Source organism: Mytilus edulis, chromosome 13 (genome assembly GCF_963676685.1).
Source record: "Mytilus edulis chromosome 13, xbMytEdul2.2, whole genome shotgun sequence".
Classification (NCBI taxonomy): Eukaryota; Metazoa; Mollusca; class Bivalvia; order Mytilida; family Mytilidae; genus Mytilus; species Mytilus edulis.
Genome location: NC_092356.1, coordinates 45,542,909 through 45,570,329, shown reverse-complemented (window position 1 = coordinate 45,570,329; position 27,421 = coordinate 45,542,909). Strand labels below are relative to the sequence as shown.

Sequence of the window (27,421 nt, the reverse complement as noted above, 5' to 3'; positions counted from 1 at the left end):
GGTATAGACAAATACTATTGATAGACGGTGTGAAGGAGTACTAATTCGTATGTTAACCACTGACGGTAGGTATAGACAAATACTGTTGATATACGGTGAATAGGAGTACTGTATTGTATGTTAACCACCGACGGTAGGTATAGATAGAATGAAATTCAAAACAGTGTGGCTGTGGCCATTGATTGACACATGAAATTCATCCATTGACTGGGACAATTTACATGAACGTTTGTCTGTAACGACCACTGTTCACGACGTACCTAAAATAGACATTTAAACTGTGGGGTCACCAAAGGTTTCTTAGCGCCTTTAATTATAAAATAATTCAAAAAATTAATCAGGAATAACCTTTATGTTTTGATTTATATAATTGATATAAATCAAAACATCGTGTTATTTCTGATTAGTTTTTCGAATTACTTTTTTAAGTTGTTGAGAACCTTTGGTGACCCAATAGTTTAAGTGTCTTTAAAAAGTATATAGTGAGCAGTGGTAGTTACATACAAACGTTCACCTTAATTGTCCCAGTCAATGGATGAATTTAATGTGTCAATCAATGGCCACAGCCACACTGTTTTGAATTTCATTATAAATACTGTTGGTAGACGGTATATAGGAGCACTATATCGCATGTTAACTACCGACGGTAAGTTTAGAAAAAAACTGATAATAGACGGTATATAGGAACATTATATTGCATGTTAACTACCGACAGTAGGTATAGACAAATAATGTTGATAGACGGTATATAGGAGCACTATATTGTATGTTAACTACCAACAGTAGGTATAGACTAAAACTCTTGATAGACGGTATATATAATAGCACTATATCGTATGTTAATCACCGACGGTAGGTATAGACAAATACTGGTGATAGACGGTATATAGGAGCACTATTTTGTATGTTAACCACCGACGGTAGGTACAGACAAATACTGTTGATATACGGTGTATAGGGGCACTATACTGTATGTTAACTACCGACAGTAGGTATAGACAAATACTGTTGATAGACGGTATATAGGAGCACTATATTGTATGTTAACCACCGACGGTAGGTATAGACAAATACTGTTGATATACGGTACATTGGAGTACTGTATTGCATGTTAACCACCGACGGTAGGTATAGATAAATACTGTTGGTAGACGATATATAGGAGCACTGTATTGTTATTGGTTGCTGTCTTTGATATTGATTTTACGTTTATCGTTTCAGCATTAATCGGGCTGTTAGTTTTCGTTTTTCGTCACATCTAGTCAGGAATGGGTTTGAATAGCATTTTACATGAAAACATATGTGTAACTCATGGCTGATTCACATTCGTTTGTCTTTGGTGGATAAGTTTCCCATTGGCAATATTACCACATATCTTCTGAATTTTCATTGCATCATCTAAACATGTAAGATTCGTATATAGAAAATATATACGTATAGATAATATATATATATAAAAAAGTAGATGTTGTATGATTGCCAATGAGACAACAGTAGTGTTTGTGGGACAGAATGACCCCCATTAAGGTGGACGTCGGACGCTGACGCCATATTCGAAAGTTGGCGCAGACGCAGACGCCATATTTGGGCCTTAAAGCGGACGCCATAGTCGGCAATGTAATCAAGACGCAAACTTTGGGTTGGACCATGTTACTCGGACATCGAGACGCCGACGCCATATTTGGGCTTAAATCCTGGACGCTATATCTTAATTTTTGACCAGGCTACCCTCCAGGGTGGATACTTTTAGTGACCCTAGAAAGAGTTTTTCAAGACTTGAGACCTGCTATACATCCATGTAGGTGTTTTAAGATTTTTTTTTCTTTTCTTCTGTTTTTTTTTTCTTTCTTTTTTCATTATTTTTTTTTGTATCATTATTTTTCATTTAACCAAATAGAGCTACGAGTTTACTGTCATTCTGAATCGTGTCAGTGGATGAAAAGTTGTTGATAATGTCCTTCATCTCGAGTCCCGACATCTCAATTTGACGTAATAAATGCAATACAGGCCACATGTATCTGAATCATTGGGTTGGATTTGATTGCAAACCACACAGTATTTCGGTCCATTGACGATGAGTACATTTCTGAAATAGCCTTGGTACTTTTCCGGTAATCGTTCTAAGGAGTCGAAAAATTCTGATGGACCCGCTGCGGGGAAATGAAATGCAACCCAATGACTCCCCTTTTGATCACAGTTGTCCGTATTGACCACAAACCTTCTACGCCTGTCGCTCACATATATAGGCAAGTCTTCTGCACAGCAAACGGTCACGGGCAATCCACTCAAAGCATCCTCTACATCTTTCCCGGTCATCGTTAAGGGCAATGCCGTTTTTATTCCCACAACCTTGCTGACGTTGGGCTTCTAATCCACGTAGGTGAGTAAACACTAAGTACTCCACATTTCTGACAGGCGATGAGATCTTTCCGTGTTTCAGCATCCTCTGACGAACTATGTGTTGTCTCGTCGGCAATATCTTCGTCTGATGAGACCGAACTATCGTCTTCAAAAGTATTCGAGAGACGGTCGTCATCCCTCTGTCCGTCTGGTGTCTCTCCTTGACCGACCTGCAAGACCTCTGTGTGCAATCTGGAGGCTTCTGGGGTTCTAGCTTTTAGGTCAACAAGAAAGTACACGAAAGGTGTCCTCTTTGCCTCTTCAAATTTCCGGAGAAAGAAGTCCCCTCGAGAAGGATACATCTGTCGGCCAAGAGTCACGATGGGCTGTCGATCAATGGGGTTATTAAAGAGAATGAGATAATGACAGTTTCGTCTCTGGGTGGGGTCTTTGCCAAAGTATAAATTCTGATTAAAAACGATGACCGATAATTTCCTATGGTGACACCCTTCCGTAAACAAATCATTTATTCTGGAGTCTTTGTCCGATGTCGACATGAGGTCATCTAATAGGATCATGTTTCGAATGTTGGGATCGAAAAAATCGTCCCTTTCGAGATCAGAAGGAATTCCACGAATGAATTCAACGCGTGGAAGCACTGCATGTTCGTTGTATTTCCTCGTAAAGAGGTTGCCACCTTTTATACAACCAAACGATCCTGTCTGGACTAGGACTTCACAGTTTTTTTATGTGTTGAAACAAATAACATAAAATAAGTTTTATCGCAGGAGGTTGGACCGGACACAATCATGGTAGAAGGGTGTCTAAACACGAAAGCCTTCTGCTGTTGCTTTTGCTGCTGCTGCTTCTTTTTTTGCTGCTGCTGTTGCTGCTTTTGCTGCTGCTGGGTAACACCTGGGTGGTATAGTGGCTCATCGGAAGAATGCTTATTTCTTATATGTCTTTGAAGATCGTGCGGCCACACATGCACTTAACAGCAAATATTGCAATTAAACATACTCGTAATTTCCTAAATGACAGTGAGTAGTTTCTTCTTATAGATTTACTTCACTTCCTTCGAAAATATAGCAAGAGAAATACATGGTCATCTTTTAGACGACATATTTGAAGATGATCGTATCTCAAAACAAATTCGATGTGATACAATTCATTCCTGGTTACCGTGAAATAGACTGGTTTCCCAAACGTCACGTCCGTAATATCTTATTTAATCGTATCGACTGGAGAATATGGAGAGATTTTCCCTAACGTACGACTGGTGCACGAAATCGGAACAGAAGTACATACGTCTCGTTTAGGCTTCTAATTCCGGTATGAACGACACCTTCAATGAACATTCCCACGATCCATCCAACGTATAGCGTTTTGCAAGGCGCACTTTGAAATTGCCACGTACGTTATTTTCAAACGATGGATGAAAGCGAGTTTTCGCTATTAATAAATAAACAAAACTCGTCCATAGTGTTAATTCCAGTGAAACCTTTAGTATCTCTCTTACAGCTTTGTTATACTCAAAGCCGTATTTAAGGAAATAAACGGAAATAGTTATTGATTGCTTAACGTCCAGTGGCAAATAATTCATGAATGTTTAGAACACGTTACCATAAATACAATAGGTAAAGGTCTTGTAAAAGAGGCCACCCCGCGGGATAAAGGGTATATTGGATAGGAACATAAATTTTGCCTTGCAATAGGCTAAAATGTGTTGTGTATAACTATATAAGTACAGAAGACTAATTTATCTTCTATACTAATTATTATAGTCAATACAATTTTTTGTGTTTCTGTATAATTAATGAATCCTCCTGATCATCTTTCTTCCTTAAGTTTTTAGTAATCTTCATCATAATTTTATGTTAAGGACTATATAGACATAAAACTTGTTTGATTGGACCGTATGCTAAGAGCCGGCCACCTACAGAGCCATGATCATCTCATTTATACCGGTTCAAACCGGTTCTTGTTTCTCTGCACGGAGATAATTCTTGCACGTGCACAAACAAACAAAAAATGCTACTGCAATTATATACTGTAACAGTCGTATTTGTTTGTATTCCTTTATAATTTTTTTTATAGTTTAACATCCCATAATTCTTAATTCCTTATATTTAAGCAGCCGTATATTTCTCTATTCGTTATATTTTACCAGTCCCTATTTCACTATTCTTTATATTTATTTTGGTCATATTTCTTTATTCTTTATTTTTCTCGCCCATATCATTCTTTATTTATTTTTTCGTCCATTATTCTCTATTCTGTAAACCCAATCCAAACTCCTTGTATATAAATATTGATTGATTAAATATATTATCCGTGTAATTTTTGAAGATAAAAACCAACTACGACCGTGGAATTTTCAAATATATAGTTAAGATTATGTTAAATGAGAAACAATTTTAAATGACCAGACGTGGTTTTAGTTAATCATTTGGGTTGAAATCCTAATCATATGATAGTAATTATATGTGGTTGAAATGAGTTGGAATGCAATACTACTCAATGTTTACGGTTGTCATGCTTATCTAAAAGATAAAGATAATTATTTAATGTCACAGACTATATTTTTATAATTGGTGTCCGTTAATTAGAACCAAATAAAAAAGTGTACACCTGTAAACATGTTATTGAAAGAAAGTGTATAAAGATACTTATTTTTAATCACCAGATGTGCTTTATCTCTTAATCTAATTATTTGAGATGTCAGGTTAAACAGGACCATAGGATATTAATTAAGTGGTTCAAATAAGTCGGAAAGCTACGGACGCCCATAGGACCTCCCACAAATATAATTTGAATTCGAAATCACGAATTTAAATCGTTATTACGAATTTTATAATTCGTTACTGGTATAACATTAAGGTATAGCGTCCAAGCCCAAATATGGCGTCGGTGTCTCGATGTCCGAATCATACGGTCCAACCTCAAATTCGCGTCCCGATTTCATGGTCGACCATGGCGTCCGCGTTAAGGCCCAAATATGGCGTCGGCATTCACACCCAGGTCCAAATATAGCGTCAGCGTCCGACGTTCACCTTTATGGGTTCATGCTGTCCCACAAACACTACTGACAACTCTCCACAAGAGACCAAAATGGCACAGAAATTAACAACTATAGGTCACCGTACGGCCTTCAACAATGAACACAGCCCATACCGCATAGTCACCTATAACAAGTCCCGAAATGACAATGTGAAACAATTTAAACGAAAAAACTAACGACCTAATTTATATACAAAAAATGAACGAAAAACAAATATGTAACATATAAACAAACGACAACCACTGAATTACAGTCTCCTAACTTGGGACAGGCACATACATAGAGAATGTGGCGGGGTTAAACATGTTAGCGGGATCCCAAACCTCCAATAACCTGGGACTTTGGTGTAACAGTACAACATAAGAACGAACTATAAAAATCAGTTGAAAAAGGCTTACTCATCAGATGGAAAAAAATACAAATATATAAGATCCATACAATACATACAGACCATATATCGAAACCAAAATATACTAAGCATTCAGCCAATCAAACAAAATGCATCTTAGAACCAAAGATCATTTTCACACTGTATATGGGTTAGAGATCTTAAAACAGAGTTTTTTTGGACACTGTATATGGGTCAGAGATACAGTTTGTATACAGACTGTATATAAAAATTAGACCCATAGATAAAGCATACAGAAAATGCATACAGACTGTATATAAGAGCCACAGGCAGTGCACACACTTTATCTTGCAGTAACAGGCAAAACATACAGACTTTTATTTCAACTTGGAACAACTTACAATGCATATATACTGTGTCTCTGATCCATAGACAGTGTTAACCGACTAAATCTAAGATATACCGACAATAGAAGTATCTTAGACTCATAGTCAAAGCATATAAACAATGTATAAAGACTAAGAACGACGTACAATACATAAACTTAATTTAATTTACAACAAAGAAAATGCATACAGACTGTATCTGGGAAGCACAGGCAATGCATTGACTGTGTGTAATCAAAGAACCTTTGTGAGCACGCTCACATACTTCACAGCCCGGCATTGTCACTAAGCAAACAAAATTTCAACAGATTATTTAGTTCAAACACGCATGAAATTCTGTTGTGTAATTTCAGAAGATATGCAGAAGTATATTTAGGCCGAAATTCTAAGTTCAGAAGGCATAGTTCCTAATTCCTAACAAGAGTACACACGTTGAAATTTCTCGCCTTATTTATGTTGATGGACCTAAATATAAAGTTTTACTACAATTATCACATAAACTTATTAATAACATGACCAAAGAAAATGAGATCAAGGTCATATGACCAAAATGAAGAATACATTTACACCTTACAATCATTCAATACAAATCAGGTCAAGGTCAGATGACACTTGGCACAAAAACTAAACAATGAACAATGAACCTCAAAAATGAGGTCAAGGTCAAATGAGACTTGCGAGACTGACATCATAAGATATTTCCAGGCACCAAATAAAGTTGACCTATTGCATATAGTATTAGAATCAAAGCCTTAAAGGCTGTAAAAGCAATTGCTGCCATGTTAATGTTTGGGGACTTTTATTTTTCATCCACATATATACAAGAATTAAACCTGACATGAGTGTTGTCTAGTTAAAAGTAAGAAGGTTTTAACTTTATATAAATAAAAGACTTTAGCAGAAAGTCATTTTTAATATGTTTTATATTTCACAAGGAGACAACACGTTTACCAGGCTAAAGTTGGGGTCAAATATACATGTGCTGAAACATATAACTCAAAAAGAAATCATCATGGATTATCCCCTGGTAGTGTTTGTAACTCTCTTGGCAATAATTTCCTTTATTGATTTAATTTTAACAATTTTCATTATTAATTTATATTTAACCATTAACACAAATGATTAAGTTAAAACATTTCAACTTTCCAGACGCAAATGTTAAAAAACGGGAAAGAAATAAAATATCTTACAAGACATAAACATGTAAAGAATAAATGTATATTTCAGCTTAATAAAAATATTTTCATAATGTTACTTTGTCATCATTTTTAAAACTAAGTTCCAAACATTATTGCTCAGTTGATATGTGTCCTTCTGATGCGGTACGAGCACAGGCACTTGTTTCTATCCATAGGAAGGTCGATTATCCATATAAATAGTTTTATATGGATAGTCGACAATCCTATGGATAGAAACAAGTGCATGTGGGTATGAGATAACTACAATTCTCATGCAATCCCGAAGAGGGGGGTCATCACAGACAAACATGACATTAAATCGTTATCACTGAACAAGTATATATATTGTATAGGGGCCAGCTGAAGGACGCCTCCGGGTGCGGGAATTTTTCGCTGCATTGAAGACCTGTTGGTGACCTTAATGCTGCTGTTGTATGTTTTTCTATGGTCGGGTTGTTGTCTCTTTGACAAATTCCCCATTTCCATTCTCAATTTTATTATACGAACAAGAACAAACAGCTCTACGTTGCTTTGATATTTATCAATTTTCAGGAAACATTGCGAAAAATGATCTTCAATATTTCGAAAACATGTGAAATAAAATTGCTAACACGGTGGACCGTCGAGTGTCAACAAACGTAGTAGACTTGTTCACTGAAAAGACGAGGATAATGGTTTCATCTGACATTTGTTATGCAAACCCAGTTTTGATCATGATATTTAAAAAAGACGTACTTTCTTTCAATCTATGTATTAATAAACTAGAAAATTCCAAATTGTAAATATCTCTTCATCTGGACCGACTTGGCATCTACTACGTTTGGACGGGTCCATTTCATTAGGAAGGTGATCGATAAATATTACGGAGTTTTGATAGAAAAGGAAAACGAACTTATTGTTATGTGTTTTCAACAAGGGTTTCGTCCCGCTAAATTATTTGCGCAAATAAAGTTTGTCTATTTTTAGATTACAGGTAATAATTTGACACAACGCATTAACCTGTGTAGTGATTTTGATTTTACGATAAATGTATGAATGAACGATAATTTTATGAATGAACAAGAGCACCTGACCTCTTAAAGAAACACAAATTAAACATAAAAAAACGTATTTATTAGGAGATAATTCAGTTAAATTTTCAATACTAAATCAACAACTGAAATGAATCCATATTTTGTTGCAACATCGTACGAACGGCGGAAAACGGAATCGCATTTATAAAAATGTACTTTTTTTCACTCGGACTTCTATGTTATTTGATAGTCAAACGGTTGACCCTTTAAATACAAAAATACATTTACAAGAACATATTCTGAAACTTCTTAAATCCACTAACTTTGTTTTAAAGTTTCAAGCTATGTATTGCATTAGAAAACATACATAGGTGTTAAAGAATGACTGACCAGGAGCCTGTTTAACAAAATACTATGGCTTGATCTGGGCGGAGTCTCTGATCTGGGTCACAAAGATGGCCATACGCGACGGCATAAAAGCAATTGCTTTAAAAAACGAACAAAACTCAAAAGCTTACCTTTGACCATTGAACCAAGGAAATGAGGTCAAGATCAGATGACACCTGCCAGTTGGACATGTACACCTTACAATCCTTCCATACACCAAATATACAAGACATATTTCATATAGTATCTGAGATATAGACTTGACCACCAAAAATTTAACCCTTTTCACTGATCCATGAAATGATGGCGAGGTCAAGTGAAAACTGTCTGATGGGCATGCTGACCAAGGTACGCAAATACTAAACATAGTTACCCATAATATGTGAGAAATTACAAAAACTCTTAACTTTTTTTCAAGTAGTCACTGAACCATGAAAATGAGTTCAAGGACAATGGACATGTGACAGACGGAAACTTCCAAACTTAAGGCATCTGTATTTAAAGTATGGAGCATCCAGGTCGTTCGCCGTCTAAAATATCAAGCTTTTAAGAAGTGAACTAACGCTGTCGCCGTCGCCGCCGGATCACCATTCCTATGTCGAGCTTTCTGCGACAAAAGTCGCAGGCTCGACAAAAACAAGAATGTGTCCATCGTACACCGTTCCCCACTTGCCCTATCATTTTCTTTGTTCAGTGGACCGTGAAATAGGGGAAAAAAACCTTCTTTGGCATTAAGCTTAGAAAAAAACATATTATTGGAAACATATGTACTAAGTTTCAAGTTTATTGGACCTGACCTTCAACAAAAACTACCTTGACCAAAACATTTAACCTGAAGCGAGGAAACGGACGAAGGAGCAGACGCATAGACCGGAAAACTAATGCCCATTTACTATCGTAGGTGGGGCATAAAAAAATTATTCATGATTTTCTGCCAATATGCACATTTACATAGCATGTCCTAACTATCTAAAAAGTTCATGAAACTCTGTTGTGGTCTTTAGACAGATTTTATGACAAACTGTTGTAGGAGTATATAGAAAATCAATGAATTGATAATTTCATAATTTCCTCATTATCTACAAAGATTTATAAAACTCTGTTATGTGGTTTCAGAGGAGTTGCAATAACGAGAACAGGACTGACAGACCGATGGATCAAAAACATTGTACCATAAAGAACTTTGTTTGGTTTGGTATAATAAAGGGTCTGCTAAATAATGTAAGGCTGAGATAAATTAGTCATTTGGTCACACAAGTTTTTTGGCGAGGTTCGTTTTGTTCAGTCTGTGATGTTCTTTGTTGTGTTTTGCATTCTGTTGTTTGTTTTTTAATCTTTCTCTTTTTTTTTGCCGTGGTTTTGTCAGTTTATTATTGACTTATGTGTTTGAATAAGCCTTTAGTATCTTTCGCCTCTCTCTTCGGTCAATTTGATTATGTGGGACATACAGATTTAGACCCAAACTTGTCTCTGATTGTTTCGTGATTATTGCAGATGTAAATCATACTATAAAATTGAGTATGGAAATGGGGAATGTGTCAAGGAGACAACAACCCGACCATAGAGCAGACAACAGCCGAAGGCCACCGATAGATCTTCAATGTAGCGAGAAACTCCCGCACACGGAGGTGTCCGTCAGCTGGCCCCTAAACAAATATGTATACTAGTTCAGTGATGATGGACGTCATACTAAGCTCCGAATTATACACAAGAAACTAAAATTATAAATCATACAAGACTAACAAAGGTCAGAGGCTCCTAACTTGGGACAGGCGCAAAATTGCGGCGGGATTAAACATGTTTTTTGAGATCTCAACCCTCCCCTATACCTGTAGCCAATATAGAAAAAACAAACGCGAAACAATACGCACAGTAAAACTCAGTTTAAGAGAAATCCGAGTCCGATGTCAGAATATGAAACAAAAGAAAATAAACAAAATGACAATAATACATAAATAACAACAGACTACTAGCAGTTATTGACATGCCAGAACCAGACCTTAATTAAACTGATTGAAAGATTATGTCTTCATCATATGAATATCAGGCACAATCCCTCCTGTTAGGGGTTTAGTATTATACCGTCATGAAATATACAACCCTCTTATTTACAATATCATTTGATCAACACCTATTTATAAGGGTCTATTTGATATGATTTTTCTCATTGTTGAAGTCTGTATGGTTGCATATAACTGCTTACATCCACTTTATTTGAACTTGAGTGGATACATGTAGGCGTCTCATTGGCAATCATACCACATCTCCGTATTTTTACAGTATTGTGTCAGTACTGTTACCTAATAACAGGACAAAACAAGACAGCAATTTGACAAAACTAAAGACATACATACTTGATTTTACTTCTCTAAAGATATAAACAAAATTTTCATAGTTCGTATCTGAACATGTACACAGCCATGGGAATTTTAAGGGACTATATTTCAGTGTGCATATATTTAGTAGCTAATCTGGCTACTTCCTGTTTATCAGACCGGTACCTTAGAAAAGAATTGTGACAATATATCCAATCTTTTCATAAACCAAAGACTAACGTCACTAGGAGCAGCAGTTAGTTGTCATAGATACTCTAGATAGAAAGATAATCTGCCACTTTTATAAAAGGGACTACACATAGTTTTTGAAAGGGTATAATCGGTTTGTGCCGAAATTAATTTCTTTAGTCCAGAAACTCATTTGTGCTAAATGGTAATCTCCACCCACATTTAGGACTGGCAGTTATTTGTAGTTTTTATCAACAGCTTGCACTTTTTCTAAATTATATTTGCTTCTTTTAAGACTGACCAAAACTGTTTTTTTACCATTGTGGTTTGATTAAGGTAGTGTATATCAAACAGCTTTTGGAAATATTTTGGACAACCCTCTTATTTACAATATCATTTGATCAACACCTAGTGGTCTTTGGTGGTATCTCGCATAACATTAATAAGGTCTTTTTTAAAAGGCAACTTGAAAATATTGGTCCCATATTTATGTGCTATAACAAATGTATGGGCTGCTGATCTGCATATATGATAGCAATATATTCTTATGTTTTGAATGACCCCTTATTTCTTCACTCCACTTTATAAGATAAAAATAAATGTTATTCCATATTTTATTGGTTTTTTTAAAGGTATCATAATTTAGACATAAAGACAAAACTAAGCACAGTGAAAAAAGTCTACTCTGTCCTGTAAAGTTTGAGATGTTTTTGTTGTTCAATCTTTGTCACTTGTATTGAAACACTAAATCTTGATAACCTACAACAGAAATATTATCACTTTTATTTCAATTCAATTGTTGCAGTTATCATGCATGTAATAGAGAAAATGATAAATTAGACCAGATCTCCACATTAATAATATCAAAACTAGAGGCTTCAATGAGCCTGTGTCACTCACATGATACTTTTATTTACAATTGATGCATGATACAGAAATTGTCCATACCAACCGTCAGTGTTTACCATACAATACAGTACTTCTATACACTGTCTGTATACAGTATTTGTCGGATTTTGTCGATACCTATCGTCGATGTTTGACATAAAATACAATACTCCTATATACCGTATATCAACAGTATTTGTCTATACCTACCGTCGGTGGTTAACATACAATACAGCCCTCCTATATACCGTCTATCGACAGTATTTGTCTATACCTACCGTCAGTGGTTAACATACGATATAGTACTCCTTTGCACCATCCATCAACAGTATTTGTCTATACCTACCGTCGGTGGTTAACATGCAAAAAAGTGCTCCTATATACCGTCTATCAACAGTATTTGTCTATACCTACCGTCGGTGGTTAACATACAATATAGTGCTCCCATAAACCGTCTATCAACAGTATTTGTCTATACCTACTGTCGGTAGTTAACATACAATATAGTGCTCCTATATACCATCTATCAACAGTATATGTCTATACCTACCGTCGGTGGTTAACATACAATATAGTGCCCCCATATACCGTCTATCAACAGTATTTGTCTATACCTACCGTCGGTAGTTAACATACAATATAGTGCTCCTATATACCGTGTATCAACAGTATGTGTCTTTACCTACTGTCGGTGGTCAACATACAATATAGTGCTCCTATATACTGTCTATCAACAGTATTTGTCTATACCTACCGTCGGTAGTTAACATACAATATAGTGCTCCTATATACCGTTTATCAACAGTATTTGTCTATACCTACCGTCGGTGGTTAACATACAATATAGTGCTCCTATATACCGTCTATCAACAGTATTTGTCTATACCTACTGTCGGTAGTTAACATACAATATAATGCTCCCATATACCGTCTATCAACAGTATTTGTCTATACCTATTGTCGGTAGTTAACATACAATATAGTGCTTCTATATACCGTCTATCAACAGTATTTGTCTATACCTACCGTCGGTGGTTAACATACAATATAATGCTCCCATATACCGTCTATCAAAAGTATTTGTCTATACCTATTGTCGGTAGTTAACATACAATATAGTGCTTCTATATACCGTCTATCAACAGTATTTGTATATACCTACCATCGGTGGTTAACATACAATATAGTGCTCCTACAATGTATATACCGTCTATCAAAAGTATTTGTCTATACCTACCGTCGCTGGTTAACATACAATATAGCGCTCTTTGATACCGTCTATCAACAGTATCTGCATTACCTACTGTCGGTAGTCGCTCCTATATACCGTCTATCACCAGTATTTGTCTATACCTACCGTCGGTGGTAAACATAAGATATAGTGCTCCTACTTACCGTCTATCAACAGTATTAGTCTATACCTACCGTCGGTGGTTAACATACAATATAGTGCTCCTATATACCGTCTATCAACAGTATTTGTTTATACCTACTGTCGGTAGTTAACACACAATATAGTGCTCCTGTATACCGTCTATCAAAAGTATTTCTCCATACCTACCGTCGGTAGTTAACATACAATATAGTGCTCCTATATACCGTCTATCAACAGTATTTGTCTATACCTACCGTCGGTGGTTAACATACAATATAGTGCTCCTATATACCGTCTATCAACAGTATTTGTCTATACCTACCGTCGGTGTTTAACATACAATATAGTGCTCCAATCAACCGCTATCAACCGTATTTGTCTATACCTACTCTCGGTAGTTAACATACAATATAGTGCTCCTATATACCGTGTATCAACAGTATGTGTCTATACCTACTATCGGTGGTTAACATACAATATAGTGCTCCTATATACTGTCTATCAACAGTATTTGTCTATACCTACCGTCGGTAGTTAACATACAATATAGTGCTCCTATATACCGTCTATCAACAGTATTTGTCTATACCTACCGTCGGTGGTTAACATACAATATAGTGCTCCTATATACCGTCTATCAACAGTATTTATTTATACCTACTGTCGGTGTTTAACATACAATATAGTGCTCCCATCAACCGCTATCAACAGTATTTGTCTATACCTACTGTCGGTAGTTAACATACAATATAGTGCTTCTATATACCGTCTATCAACAGTATTTGTCTATACCTACCGTCGGTGGTTAACATACAATATAGTGCTCCTATATACCGTCTATCAACAGTATTTGTCTATACCTACTGTCGGTAGTTAACATACAATATAGTGCTCCTGTATACCGTCTATCAACAGTATTTGTCCATACCTACCGTCGGTAGTTAACATTCAATATAGTGCTTCTATATACCGTCTATCAACAGTATTTGTCTATACCTACCGTCGGTGGTTAACATACAATATAATGCTCCCATATACCGTCTATCAACAGTATTTGTCTATACCTATTGTCGGTAGTTAACATACAATATAGTGCTTCTATATACAGTCTATCAACAGTATTTGTATATACCTACCATCGGTGGTTAACATACAATATAGTGCTCCTACAATGTATATACCGTCTATCAACAGTTTTTGTCTATACCTACCGTCGCTGGTTAACATACAATATAGTGCTCTTTGATACCGTTCATCAACAGTATCTGCATTACTTACTGCCGGTAGTCGCTCCTATATACCGTCTATCACCAGTATTTGTCTATACCTACCGTCGGTGGTAAACATAAGATATAGTGCTCCTACTTACCGTCTATCAACAGTATTAGTCTATACCTACCGTCAGTGGTTAACATAAAATATAGTGCTCCTATATACCGTCTATCACCAGTATTTGTCTATACCTACCGTCGGTGGTTAACATACAATATAGTGCTCCCATATACCGTCTATCAACAGTATTTGTCTATACCTACTGTCGGTAGTTAACATACAATATAGTGCTCCTATATACCATCTATCAACAGTATATGTCTATACCTACCGTCGGTGGTTAACATACAATATAATGCTCCCATATACCGTCTATCAACAGTATTTGTCTATACCTACTGTCGGTAGTTAACACACAATATAGTGCTTCTATATACCGTCTATCAACAGTATTTGTATATACCTACCATCGGTGGTTAACATACAATATAGTGCTCCTACAATGTATATACCGTCTATCAACAGTATTTGTCTATACCTACCTTCGGTGGTTAACATACAATATAGTGCTCCCATATACCGTCTATCAACAGTATTTGTCTATACCTACAGTCGGTAGTTAACATACAATATAGTGCTCCTGTATACCGTCTATCAACAGTATATGTCTATACCTACCGTCGGTGGTTAACATACAATATAGTGCTCCCATAAACCGTCTATCAACAGTATTTGTCTATACCTACTGTCGGTAGTTAACATACAATATAGTGCTTCTATATACCGTCTATCAACAGTATTTGTCTATACCTACCGTCGGTGGTTAACATACAATATAGTGCTCCTATATACCGTCTATCAACAGTATTTGTCTATACCTACCGTCGGTGGTTAACATACAATATAGTGCTCCCATATACCGTCTATCAACAGTATTTGTCTATACCTACTGTCGGTAGTTAACATACAATATAGTGCTCCTGTATACCGTCTATCAACAGTATTTGTCCATACCTACCGTCGGTAGTTAACATACAATATAGTGCTCCTATATACCGTCTATCAACAGTATTTGTCTATACCTACCGTCGGTGGTTAACATACAATATAGTGCTCCTATATACCGTCTATCAACAGTATTTGTCTATACCTACCGTCGGTGGTTAACATACAATATAGTTCCCCATAAACCGTCTATCAATAGTATTTGTTTATACCTACTGTCGGTAGTTAACATACAATATAGTGCTTCTATATACCGTCTATCAACAGTATTTGTCTATACCTACCGTCGGTGGTTAACATACAATATAGTGCTCCTATATACCGTCTATCAACAGTATTTGTCTATACCTACCGTCGGTGTTTAACATACAATATAGTGCTCCCATCAACCGCTATCAACAGTATTTGTCTATACCTACTGTCGGTAGTTAACATACAATATAGTGCTCCTATATACCGTGTATCAACAGTATGTGTCTATACCTACTGTCGGTGGTTAACATACAATATAGTGCTCCTATATACTGTCTATCAACAGTATTTGTCTATACCTACCGTCTGTAGTTAACATACAATATAGTGCTCCTATATACCATTTATCAACAGTATTTGTCTATACCTACCGTCGGTGGTTAACATACAATATAGTGCTCCTATATACCGTCTATCAACAGTATTTGTCTATACCTACTGTTGGTAGTTAACATACAATATAGCGCTCCTATATACCGTTTATCAACAGTATTTGTCTATACCTACCGTCACTGGTTAACATACAATATAGTGCTCTTTGATACCATCTATCAACAGTATCTGTCTATTTCTACTGTCGGTAGTTGCTCCTATATACCGTCTATCACCAGTATTTGTCTATACCTACCGTCGGTGGTTAACATAAGATATAGTGCTCCTACATACCGTCTATCAACAGTATTAGTCTATACCTACCGTCAGTGGTTAACATACAATATAGTGCTCCTATATACCGTCTATCACCAGTATTTGTCTATACCTACTGTCGGTAGTTAACATACAATATAGTGCTCCTATATACCATCTATCAACAGTATATGTCTATACCTACCGTCGGTGGTTAACATACAATATAATGCTCCCATATACCGTCTATCAACAGTATTTGTCTATACCTATTGTCGGTAGTTAACATACAATATAGTGCTTCTATATACCGTCTATCAACAGTATTTGTGTATAACTACCATCGGTGGTTAACATACAATATAGTGCTCCTACAATGTATATACCGTCTATCAACAGTATTTGTCTATACCTACCGTCGGTGGTTAACATACAATATAGTGCTCCCATATACCGTCTATCAACAGTATTTGTCTATACCTACTGTCGGTAGTTAACATACAATATAGTGCTCCTGTATACCGTCTATCAACAGTATTTGTCTATACCTACCGTCGGTAGTTAACATACAATATAGTGCTCCTATATACCGTCTATCAACAGTATTTGTCTATACCTACCGTCAGTGGTTAACATACAATATAGTGCTCCTATATACCGTCTATCAACAGTATATGTCTATACCTACCGTCGGTGGTTAACATACAATATAGTGCTCCCATATACCGTCTATCAACAGTATTTGTCTATACCTATTGTCGGTAGTTAACATACAATATAGTGCTTCTATATACAGTCTATCAACAGTATTTGTATATACCTACCATCGGTGGTTAACATACAATATAGTGCTCCTACAATGAATATACCGTCTATCAACAGTATTTGTCTATACCTACCGTCGCTGGTTAACATACAATATAGTGCTCTTTGATACCGTTCATCAACAGTATCTGCATTACTTACTGCCGGTAGTCGCTCCTATATACCGTCTATCACCAGTATTTGTCTATACCTACCGTCGGTGGTAAACATAAGATATAGTGCTCCTACTTACCGTCTATCAACAGTATAAGTCTATACCTACCGTCAGTGGTTAACATACAATATAGTGCTCCTATATACCGTCTATCACCAGTATTTGTCTATACCTACCGTCGGTGGTTACAAAAATGTAACATACAATATAGTGCTCCCATATACTGTCTATCAACAGTATTTGTCTATACCTACTGTCGGTAGTTAACATACAATATAGTGCTCCTATATACCATCTATCAACAGTATATGTCTATACCTACCGTCGGTGGTTAACATACAATATAATGCTCCAATATACCGTCTATCAACAGTATTTGTCTATACCTACTGTCGGTAGTTAACATACAATATAGTGCTTCTATATACCGTCTATCAACAGTATTTGTATATACCTACCATCGGTGGTTTACATACAATATAGTGCTCCTACAATGTATATACCGTCTATCAACAGTATTTGTCTATACCTACCGTCGGTGGTTAACATACAATATAGTGCTCCCATATACCGTCTATCAACAGTATTTGTCTATACCTACTGTCGGTAGTTAACATACAATATAGTGCTCCTGTATACCGTCTATCAACAGTATATGTCTATACCTACCGTCGGTGGTTAACATACAATATAGTGCTCCCATAAACCGTCTATCAACAGTATTTGTCTATACCTACTGTCGGTAGTTAACATACAATATAGTGCTTCTATATACCGTCTATCAACAGTATTTGTCTATACCTACCGTCGGTGGTTAACATACAATATAGTGCTCCTATATACCGTCTATCAACAGTATTTGTCTATACCTACCGTCGGTGGTTAACATACAATATAGTGCTCCCATATACCGTCTATCAACAGTATTTGTCTATACCTACTGTCGGTAGTTAACATACAATATAGTGCTCCTGTATACCGTCTATCAACAGTATTTGTCCATACCTACCGTCGGTAGTTAACATACAATATAGTGCTCCTATATACCGTCTATCAACAGTATTTGTCTATACCTACCGTCGGTGGTTAACATACAATATAGTGCTCCTATATACCGTCTATCAACAGTATTTGTCTATACCTACCGTCGGTGGTTAACATACAATATAGTTCCCCATAAACCGTCTATCAACAGTATATGTTTATACCTACTGTCGGTAGTTAACATACAATATAGTGCTTCTATATACCGTCTATCAACAGTATTTGTCTATACCTACCGTCGGAGGTTAACATACAATATAGTGCTCCTATATACCGTCTATCAACAGTATTTGTCTATACCTACCGTCGGTGTTTAACATACAATGTAGTGCTCCCATCAACCGCTATCAACAGTATTTGTCTATACCTACTGTCGGTAGTTAACATACAATATAGTGCTCTTATATACCGTGTATCAACAGTATGTGTCTATACCTACTGTCGGTGGTTAACATACAATATAGTGCTCCTATATACTGTCTATCAACAGTATTTGTCTATACCTACCGTCTGTAGTTAACATACAATATAGTGCTCCTATATACCATTTATCAACAGTATTTGTCTATACCTACCGTCGGTGGTTAACATACAATATAGTGCTCCTATATACCGTCTATCAACAGTATTTGTCTATACCTACTGTTGGTAGTTAACATACAATGTAGTGCTCCTATATACCGTTTATCAACAGTATTTGTCTATACCTACCGTCACTGGTTAACATACAATATAGTGCTCTTTGATACCGTCTATCAACAGTATCTGTCTATTTCTACTGTCGGTAGTTGCTCCTATATACCGTCTATCACCAGTATTTGTCTATACCTACCGTCGGTGGTTAACATAAGATATAGTGCTCCTACATACCGTCTATCAACAGTATTAGTCTATACCTACCGTCAGTGGTTAACATACAATATAGTGCTCCTATATACCATCTATCAACAGTATATGTCTATACCTACCGTCGGTGGTTAACATACAATATAATGCTCCCATATACCGTCTATCAACAGTATTTGTCTATACCTATTGTCGGTAGTTAACATACAATATAGTGCTTCTATATACCGTCTATCAACAGTATTTGTATATACCTACCATCGGTGGTTAACATACAATATAGTGCTCCTACAATGTATATACCGTCTATCAACAGTATTTGTCTATACCTACCGTCGGTGGTTAACATACAATATAATGCTCCCATATACCGTCTATCAACAGTATTTGTCTATACCTACTGTCGGTAGTTAACATACAATATAGTGCTCCTGTATATCGTCTATCAACAGTATTTGTCTATACCTACCGTCGGTAGTTAACATACAATATAGTGCTCCTATATACCGTCTATCAACAGTATTTGTCTATACCTACCGTCAGTGGTTAACATACAATATAGTGCTACTATATACCGTCTATCAACAGTATATGTCTATACCTACCGTCGGTGGTTAACATACAATATAGTGCTCCCATAAACCGTCTATCAACAGTATTTGTCTATACCTACTGTCGGTAGTTAACATACAATATAGTGCTTCTATATACCGTCTATCAACAGTATTTGTCTATACCAACCGTCGGTGGTTAACATACAATATAGTGCTCCTATATACCGTCTATCAACAGTATTTGTCTATACCTACCGTCGGTGGTTAACATACACTATAGTGCTCCCATATACCGTCTATCAACAGTATTTGTCTATACCTACTGTCGGTAGTTAACATACAATATAGTGCTCCTGTATACCGTCTATCAACAGTATTTGTCCATACCTACCGTCGGTAGTTAACATACAATATAGTGCTCCTATATACCGTCTATCAACAGTATTTGTCTATACCTACCGTCGGTGGTTAACATACAATATAGTGCTCCTATATACCGTCTATCAACAGTATTTGTCTATACCTACCGTCGGTGGTTAACATACAATATAGTGCTCCCATAAACCGTCTATCAACAGTATTTGTTTATACCTACTGTCGGTAGTTAACATACAATATAGTGCTTCTATATACCGTCTATCAACAGTATTTGTCTATACCTACCGTCGGTGGTTAACATACAATATAGTGCTCCTATATACCGTCTATCAACAGTATTTGTCTATACCTACCGTCGGTGGTTAACATACAATATAGTGCTCCCATATACCGTCTATCAACAGTATTTGTCTATACCTACTGTCGGTAGTTAACATACAATATAGTGCTCCTGTATACCGTCTATCAACAGTATTTGTCTATACCTACTGTCGGTAGTTAACATACAATATAGTGCTCCTATATACCGTCTATCAACAGTATTTGTCTATACCTACCGTCGGTAGTTAACATACAATATAGTGCTCCTATATACCGTGTATCAACAGTATGTGTCTATACCTACTGTTGGTAGTTAACATACAATATAGTGCTCCTATATACTGTCTATCACCAGTATTTGTCTATACCTACCGTCGGTGGTTAACATGGAATATAGTGCTCCTATATACCGTCTATCAACAGTATTTGTTTATACCTACTGTCGGAGGTTAACATAGAATATAGTGCTCCTATATAATGATATACCAAGAGGGATAACGGATCTGCATCTAGAATTTATCATGCTGCCCTTTTTTTGGATTTTTAAAATTCTTGTTATCCCTCAATTTTTACATTCATCCCAAATAATACAACAGTAGTCAATTAAGGGCAGAACACCCATTGTATTATGTTTTCTTGCAGATATAAAAAAAAATGTATTTAAGAAAGATGGTATATTCTGGATGATATATTAGCACAACCTTGGTCAATTTGATTTCTCCAGTTACTTAGTGGGCTGTCAATTTTGAAACTAATATTTTTTCACATGAAGAATTTTGTAATACTTTAATTTATTATCAAGTTTGGTTAAAAAGTCTGAATAGTTTCTGCTTTGTTCCAGTAATCAAACATTTTGTTTCATTTGCATCTATGAACATGTTATTCATTTTACACCACTCTTCAACCCTGTATAAATCTTCTTGAACATCATCATTTATATTTTCTAGATGTTTCCCCCTGATTTATGAATAGTGGTGTCATCAGCATATACAACGATATAGGTCTGTTTCACAATTTTTAATGCATAAGGGAAGGTCATTTATAAATAGCACAAACAATAGAGGACAAGGTATAGAACATTGGGGAACACCAAATTTTACATGTTGTTGTTCAGAGTTAACATTACAAATTTATACCTTTTGTTATTCAGGTACGACTTAAAAAAACTAACAGTAGTCTCACTAAATCCATACATGTCGAGCTTTAAACAAAGAAAGTCATATTCTACCAAATCAAAAGCTTTTTTTAAAATCTTAATAAAATTGCTAGGTTTAAATTACCATCTTTCCTTTCTTGCAACCATGTGTCAATGATATTAAATAAATATCAAGCTCAATCCAGTATATATTCCAAGTTATGGACAAATGATAATGCTATTAAAAATACCAAATCATAACCAGTGCTTTTCTCTTTTTCTATTTACAGTATATGACTAGGTAATAATGATTACTTTTTTCAACTATTTTCATACTTTTTTGTTTCCTCTGCTTTTGTATCAAGGGCATAATTGTTTATGGCAAACTAAGCATCTGCATAATCAAACTATTCCTAACTATACTCTACCTCAAATTCTGGAAACTGCAGAATTTTTGTCATAGCAGTCTTATGGTAGCTGAACTATTTCTATTTTTTGTAAATCTGGATTAATATAAGTCTTTTGTCACATTCTGGGGCTATAGAAAAAAAACATTACAGAATTATCAAAATTATGTGTGTATAATGTTTGTGTACAGTCATTCAACTAAAAAAGGACAAACATTATTTTTTTGTGTATAAATAAATAATTGTGATTTTAATGTCTTAATATTATAAAAAAAACTTCAAAAGATTAAATTTAAATTATAATCTAAACATGAAAGAGCACATATAAATCAACCTTTTACTCAGATTTATATCTAAAACCAGTTATAACTAGCTATAATATCTTTGACTTCACAAATATCATCATCTAATTTTACAAATCAGTATTTATTTGGTGGCACTTCCTGCACACTAAGTATGTTATGCCTTAGGTTTAATTTTGATGCAATCACATTTCAGAAGGTACATGTCTTGAACTGTTTTAATGAATAAATTACAGTTTTAAACTCAGGTCAATAGTCTTAAACAATGTCATCAAACTATCAGTTTTACTGTAATATATTGATATTGTGACATTTATGGGAAAGAGCATATGAGTTAGTCAAATTGGTCAATACAATGGAAAGTTTATAGCTGAGACTACTATAACACTATGTCATGTATGTGTTATACTAGTAGTCTCAGTTTATAACTATGTTAATGTTAATTATATACATGACATAATAATTAAATCATTTAAAAAACTATTCCAAAGATTTCTCTCAAATCATGTTTACATTTTTTTAGAGAAGAGTCTGTCTGAAATATATTCAGGGGTAGTCCAAATAATTATGACTTCTTAAAAAGCTATATTATGAGGAAAAAAAAGGGGGGGTCTATTATGTTTTTTTCATACAGGAGGAAGATGTCAAAGCAAAAAAAACCCCAACAAAACAAAAATAAAATAATAGCCTGTCAAGACGTCCTTATATCATAATAATTTGGTCTAATTTTGGGATAATACATTTAACTTCCTTTGATGTTGGGGACTGGGAGGGGATAAGTTTTGACGATTAATTATTCTTGAAACTAACAATAATTATTTCTTATTGTTACTTTGTTAAGCGAGCGCGATGTGTGGTTCTCGAGTTATTTAAAAAAAAGGGGGGGGGTTGTTACTATATCAAATTTACCCAGTTTGGAGACAATAAATATTTAAAATCTAACCATAAACTCCAATGTTCCTGCTTTTTTTAGCAGAACAAACACGATGGCATTCTCGTCTCTGTTATAATCAATAGTTAACTCATTTCTTCTTCCAGGTTATTTCTTAATCAATTATGGTTATCAGCTGTCTATCTATTTACCATGTTTATGTTAAACTGGTCCGTAATTCCATCGTAGTGAATCGATAAGTGAACACAACAGTGATCCAGTTTATTAAACGTCTGTAAACCGAGGTATATAATATACAAGGTTCCTGAGTCAGTAACCGTAACTATCCCCGTGCTTTGTGCGCATGCGCAAGAAATACCAACAACAAGGATAAAACAGGGTACACAGTTCCGTAATTTCGTATATTTTTCTTATCTTCATACTAAAGAGCTCCAAAAGTAGGCGTGCTTAGGTGCACTGGGCGGGTCTAAAAACCGACTCTCGGTGGTTAACGTCTCTCGATGGTTAACTTTAAGTGCCTACCTGTTTGGTTACCTGTACATAAGATTCGTTAACACTTGTAAACTATATGTCATTTAAATGTTCATTACGTAGAACCGAATTAAAATTTTCGAGCCAATTTTCTAGCAGTTAGGAAACGACCATTTGACTTTTAAAAAAAGGGGGGGGGGGGGTTCCACAATTTGATTTAAAAAAAAATCGGGCCATTCAGATGATTTAAGAATGAACAAATATTATGAATCCAAAGTTTCCCCATACTTTATAGTGTTAAATATTGAATTGGTACCATCGAAAAAAAACTCATTATAAACTTGCGCGAGAAGAAATTCTGACTCAAAACCCACCTCCCCCCTTTGTTTTTAAGTAAAGTGGTTGCTCCTTTAAGAAAGTCATTTTGGATGATTTGCAGTAATTTAAAGATGTCTCGATTACGCATTAAAAACGTAGGATCTCCATCAGCGTGCTAACATCTACGAAGAAAAAGAATTGCGATGTTAAGGATCACTGCATTTCTATCTCTTCTGTTTGTTTTCAAATGCTCAAGGAGTATTTGGCAAAGGGAGGGGGTAATGTTTTATTATTTTATTTCTAATTGTATTTTAACGGGTCTGGGATACTACACAAACACTCAATTAACCTCATCCTTTTCAGTAATGCATTTATAAGTGAATCGTTGTTTGAGTATAAAGACCAGTGGCAAATATTTCTGTCAGTGTGTACGTATAATCGATTCGGGAAGACCTTTTCAAATGAAATATGTGTTCGGCAATGTTGATGGAGGAGTCTTGATTAGGGGTTAATAAGGCTACGTAAAGTTTTGTTTATAACAAATAAATATATCAAGTTTAGACAAATATTTCTGTAAAGAACTTTATTAATAAGTGTTATAAGTATCAATTTTATATAAAAATTGTTTTTTTTTAAATATACATGGGAAAATTAAAGTTCTGAATGCCTAGTTTTGTGTACACTTAACCTACACAAGGCCTACATCGACTATCGACTGCATGTAGACAAAACATGATTTAAACTACATGTAAACATTGAGTTTTATCAATATGAACGCAATTATGTTTAGTTTATTTAATAGTTATCCCATAAGGACGCGGTGTGTCAGTGTAAGATCACCCCGATGGCCGGAGGCCAGAGGGTGATCTAACACTGACACACCAAGTCCGACTGGGATAACTATTTTACATCCCAGCTGTTTTAGATTAGACGAAAAACCATTTATAATTCATAAAATCTAGTTTAGAACGCCACACAACCATAACAATATACTTTATATATTACTATATGATGTATACCCTTTTTGACCCCCAAACACGATGAGTAGATATCAAACAATGTCAACTCGCCCCACTTTCCAATCGGCCCACGCTATATCGCCACTTTATAAAAATATCGTCCCAATCTTGTTTACCGACTTGCCCCACTTTGAAAAAGTGTAAAATCAAATTAAACAATCAGTCTGAAAACTCACAAATAAACGTGAAAGGTTAAAACCCCACTGAATAAAGGTTTGACAACTCGCCCCACTAATAAAAATATCTTGCTTCCTTTAAGTATGTCAAATTACTATTATTTCGTATCAAGTCGTCCTGGTGTAGTGGTATGTGTCGTGGCTTGATATGCTAAAGGTCTTGAGTTCGAATCCCAGCATATCTTCTGGATTTTTTCTACGTGAAATTTGATAGATAGTCTTTTCCGTAACATTAATTATAAATTTTATAGTGGATTTGACATTCCCGCCAAAATGTTACAGAACAAAGGAAAGCATGCATAACAAAGAAACTCAAACTAGGGTGATCTGGCAGGGGTGATCCGGCTCAGATCACCCCTGTTAGAACAAAGGAGCTGGGATGTAAGTGTGAGTTACACTAACACAACACCGAGTTTAGGTCAATGTGAACACGGCCTAATTTGAGTGATTGGTGTAATACGTTTGATTCATCCGATTGCACGATTCCTTTAATAAATTATGTCCTTTAGACAAATAAATCAATCAGTACGAATTAAAAGAATTTATTGTAAGTCCGAAATACTGTTACTTAGTAAGTTGAAATAATACTGTCTTAAGATCTCAGGTAATACTGCATTCAAATAATGCCATCAAATTTAAAACTGCCGAATCACTTACACCGTAGTTGTAATACAGGAGACCCCAGTGACAGGTCATCCGTCTCTCCGGTACAGCCCACCTACTTTCGTTTAAATGTAACGGATTAAAATGGCGTCCGCTATAGAAGAGGGACGAAAGATACCAAAGGGACAGTCAAACTCATAACTCTAAAACAAACTGACAACGCCATGGCTAAAAATGAAAAAGACAAACAGAAAAACAATAGTACACATGATACAACATAGAAAACTAAAGAATAAACAACACGAACCCCACCAAAAACTAGGGGTGATCTCAGGTGCTCCGGAAGGGTAAGCAGATTCTGCTCCACATGTGGCACCCGTCGTGTTGCTTATGTGATTACAAATCCGGTAAATAGTCTAATTCGGTAGGTGACATTCATGAAAGGGAAGGGGATTGTAGTTACGATGTAAGGAACATATCCGATATCATTTGTGAAACGGTTATTCCATAACGGTCAACCAACTCGTGATGGCGACCGTAAAATTTACGAAGGGATGATTTCAACTTCACCGTTTGGAACTCTTGGTTTAATAGCTTCCTTGTGAGCAGTAACCCTCTATCAAGAAAATCATGATATGAAATGCAAGCACGGGAATATCGTATCAATTGGGAGATATATACCCCGTATGCAGGTGCTGCTGGAATGTTTGTACATAGAAATGGAAATTTCACAATTGGAAAGCTGAAATCATCTCTTTTGTCGTAAAGTTTTGTTTTCAACCGACCCTCATTGTCAATTTCTAGATGTAAGTCAAGATATGAAGCCGACTTAACTGTATCTGTAGTATCTTTTATCTCCAATTCGATGGGATAGATGCGTTCCACATAGTCACCAAATTTTGAATTGTTTAGTGAAAGAACGTCATCTATATAGCGGAAAGTAGAGTTAAAGGGTATTGCTTACTTCTTATCTTTCTTCCTAAGAAGTTTCTGCATGAAGTCAGCCTCATAATAATAAAGAAACAAGTCGGCAAGTAGAGGGGCACAGTTTGTTCCCAATGGGATGCCGACAGTCTGTTGAAAAACACGTCCTCCGAACGTTACAAATATGTTGTCAATCAAGAAATCAAGCATCTTGATGATATCGGTTTCAGAGAATTTTTTGTTTGAATCAGAGTGATTCTTTACGAAGTATGATTTATCCCTCCCTAAGACAAGATACTTGTATCTACGTTGGCCATTCTTTTTTATGAAGCAAAGTAATACCAACTCTTTCAATTTGTCTTTTAGTTTGGAATGTGGAATACTTGTGTAAAGAGTAAAAAGGTCAATTGTTTTA

At 35.7% G+C, this 27,421-nt stretch overlaps 1 protein-coding gene and 1 long non-coding RNA gene across 2 annotated transcripts in view; one reads left to right on the top strand and one right to left on the bottom strand.

Annotated features, from left to right (window-relative positions):
• LOC139500349 (uncharacterized) overlaps window positions 1-27,421 on the top strand; it is a 61,930-nt gene that overhangs the window by 8,607 nt on the left and 25,902 nt on the right. The gene's annotated exons all lie outside the window — the stretch shown is intronic.
• LOC139501775 (uncharacterized) lies at window positions 11,815-24,020 on the bottom strand. Its single transcript, XR_011658652.1, has 3 exons — window positions 23,547-24,020; window positions 22,323-22,432; window positions 11,815-11,977 (listed from the first exon to the last, which is right to left on the bottom strand). It is a non-coding gene; the product is annotated as an uncharacterized lncRNA (long non-coding RNA).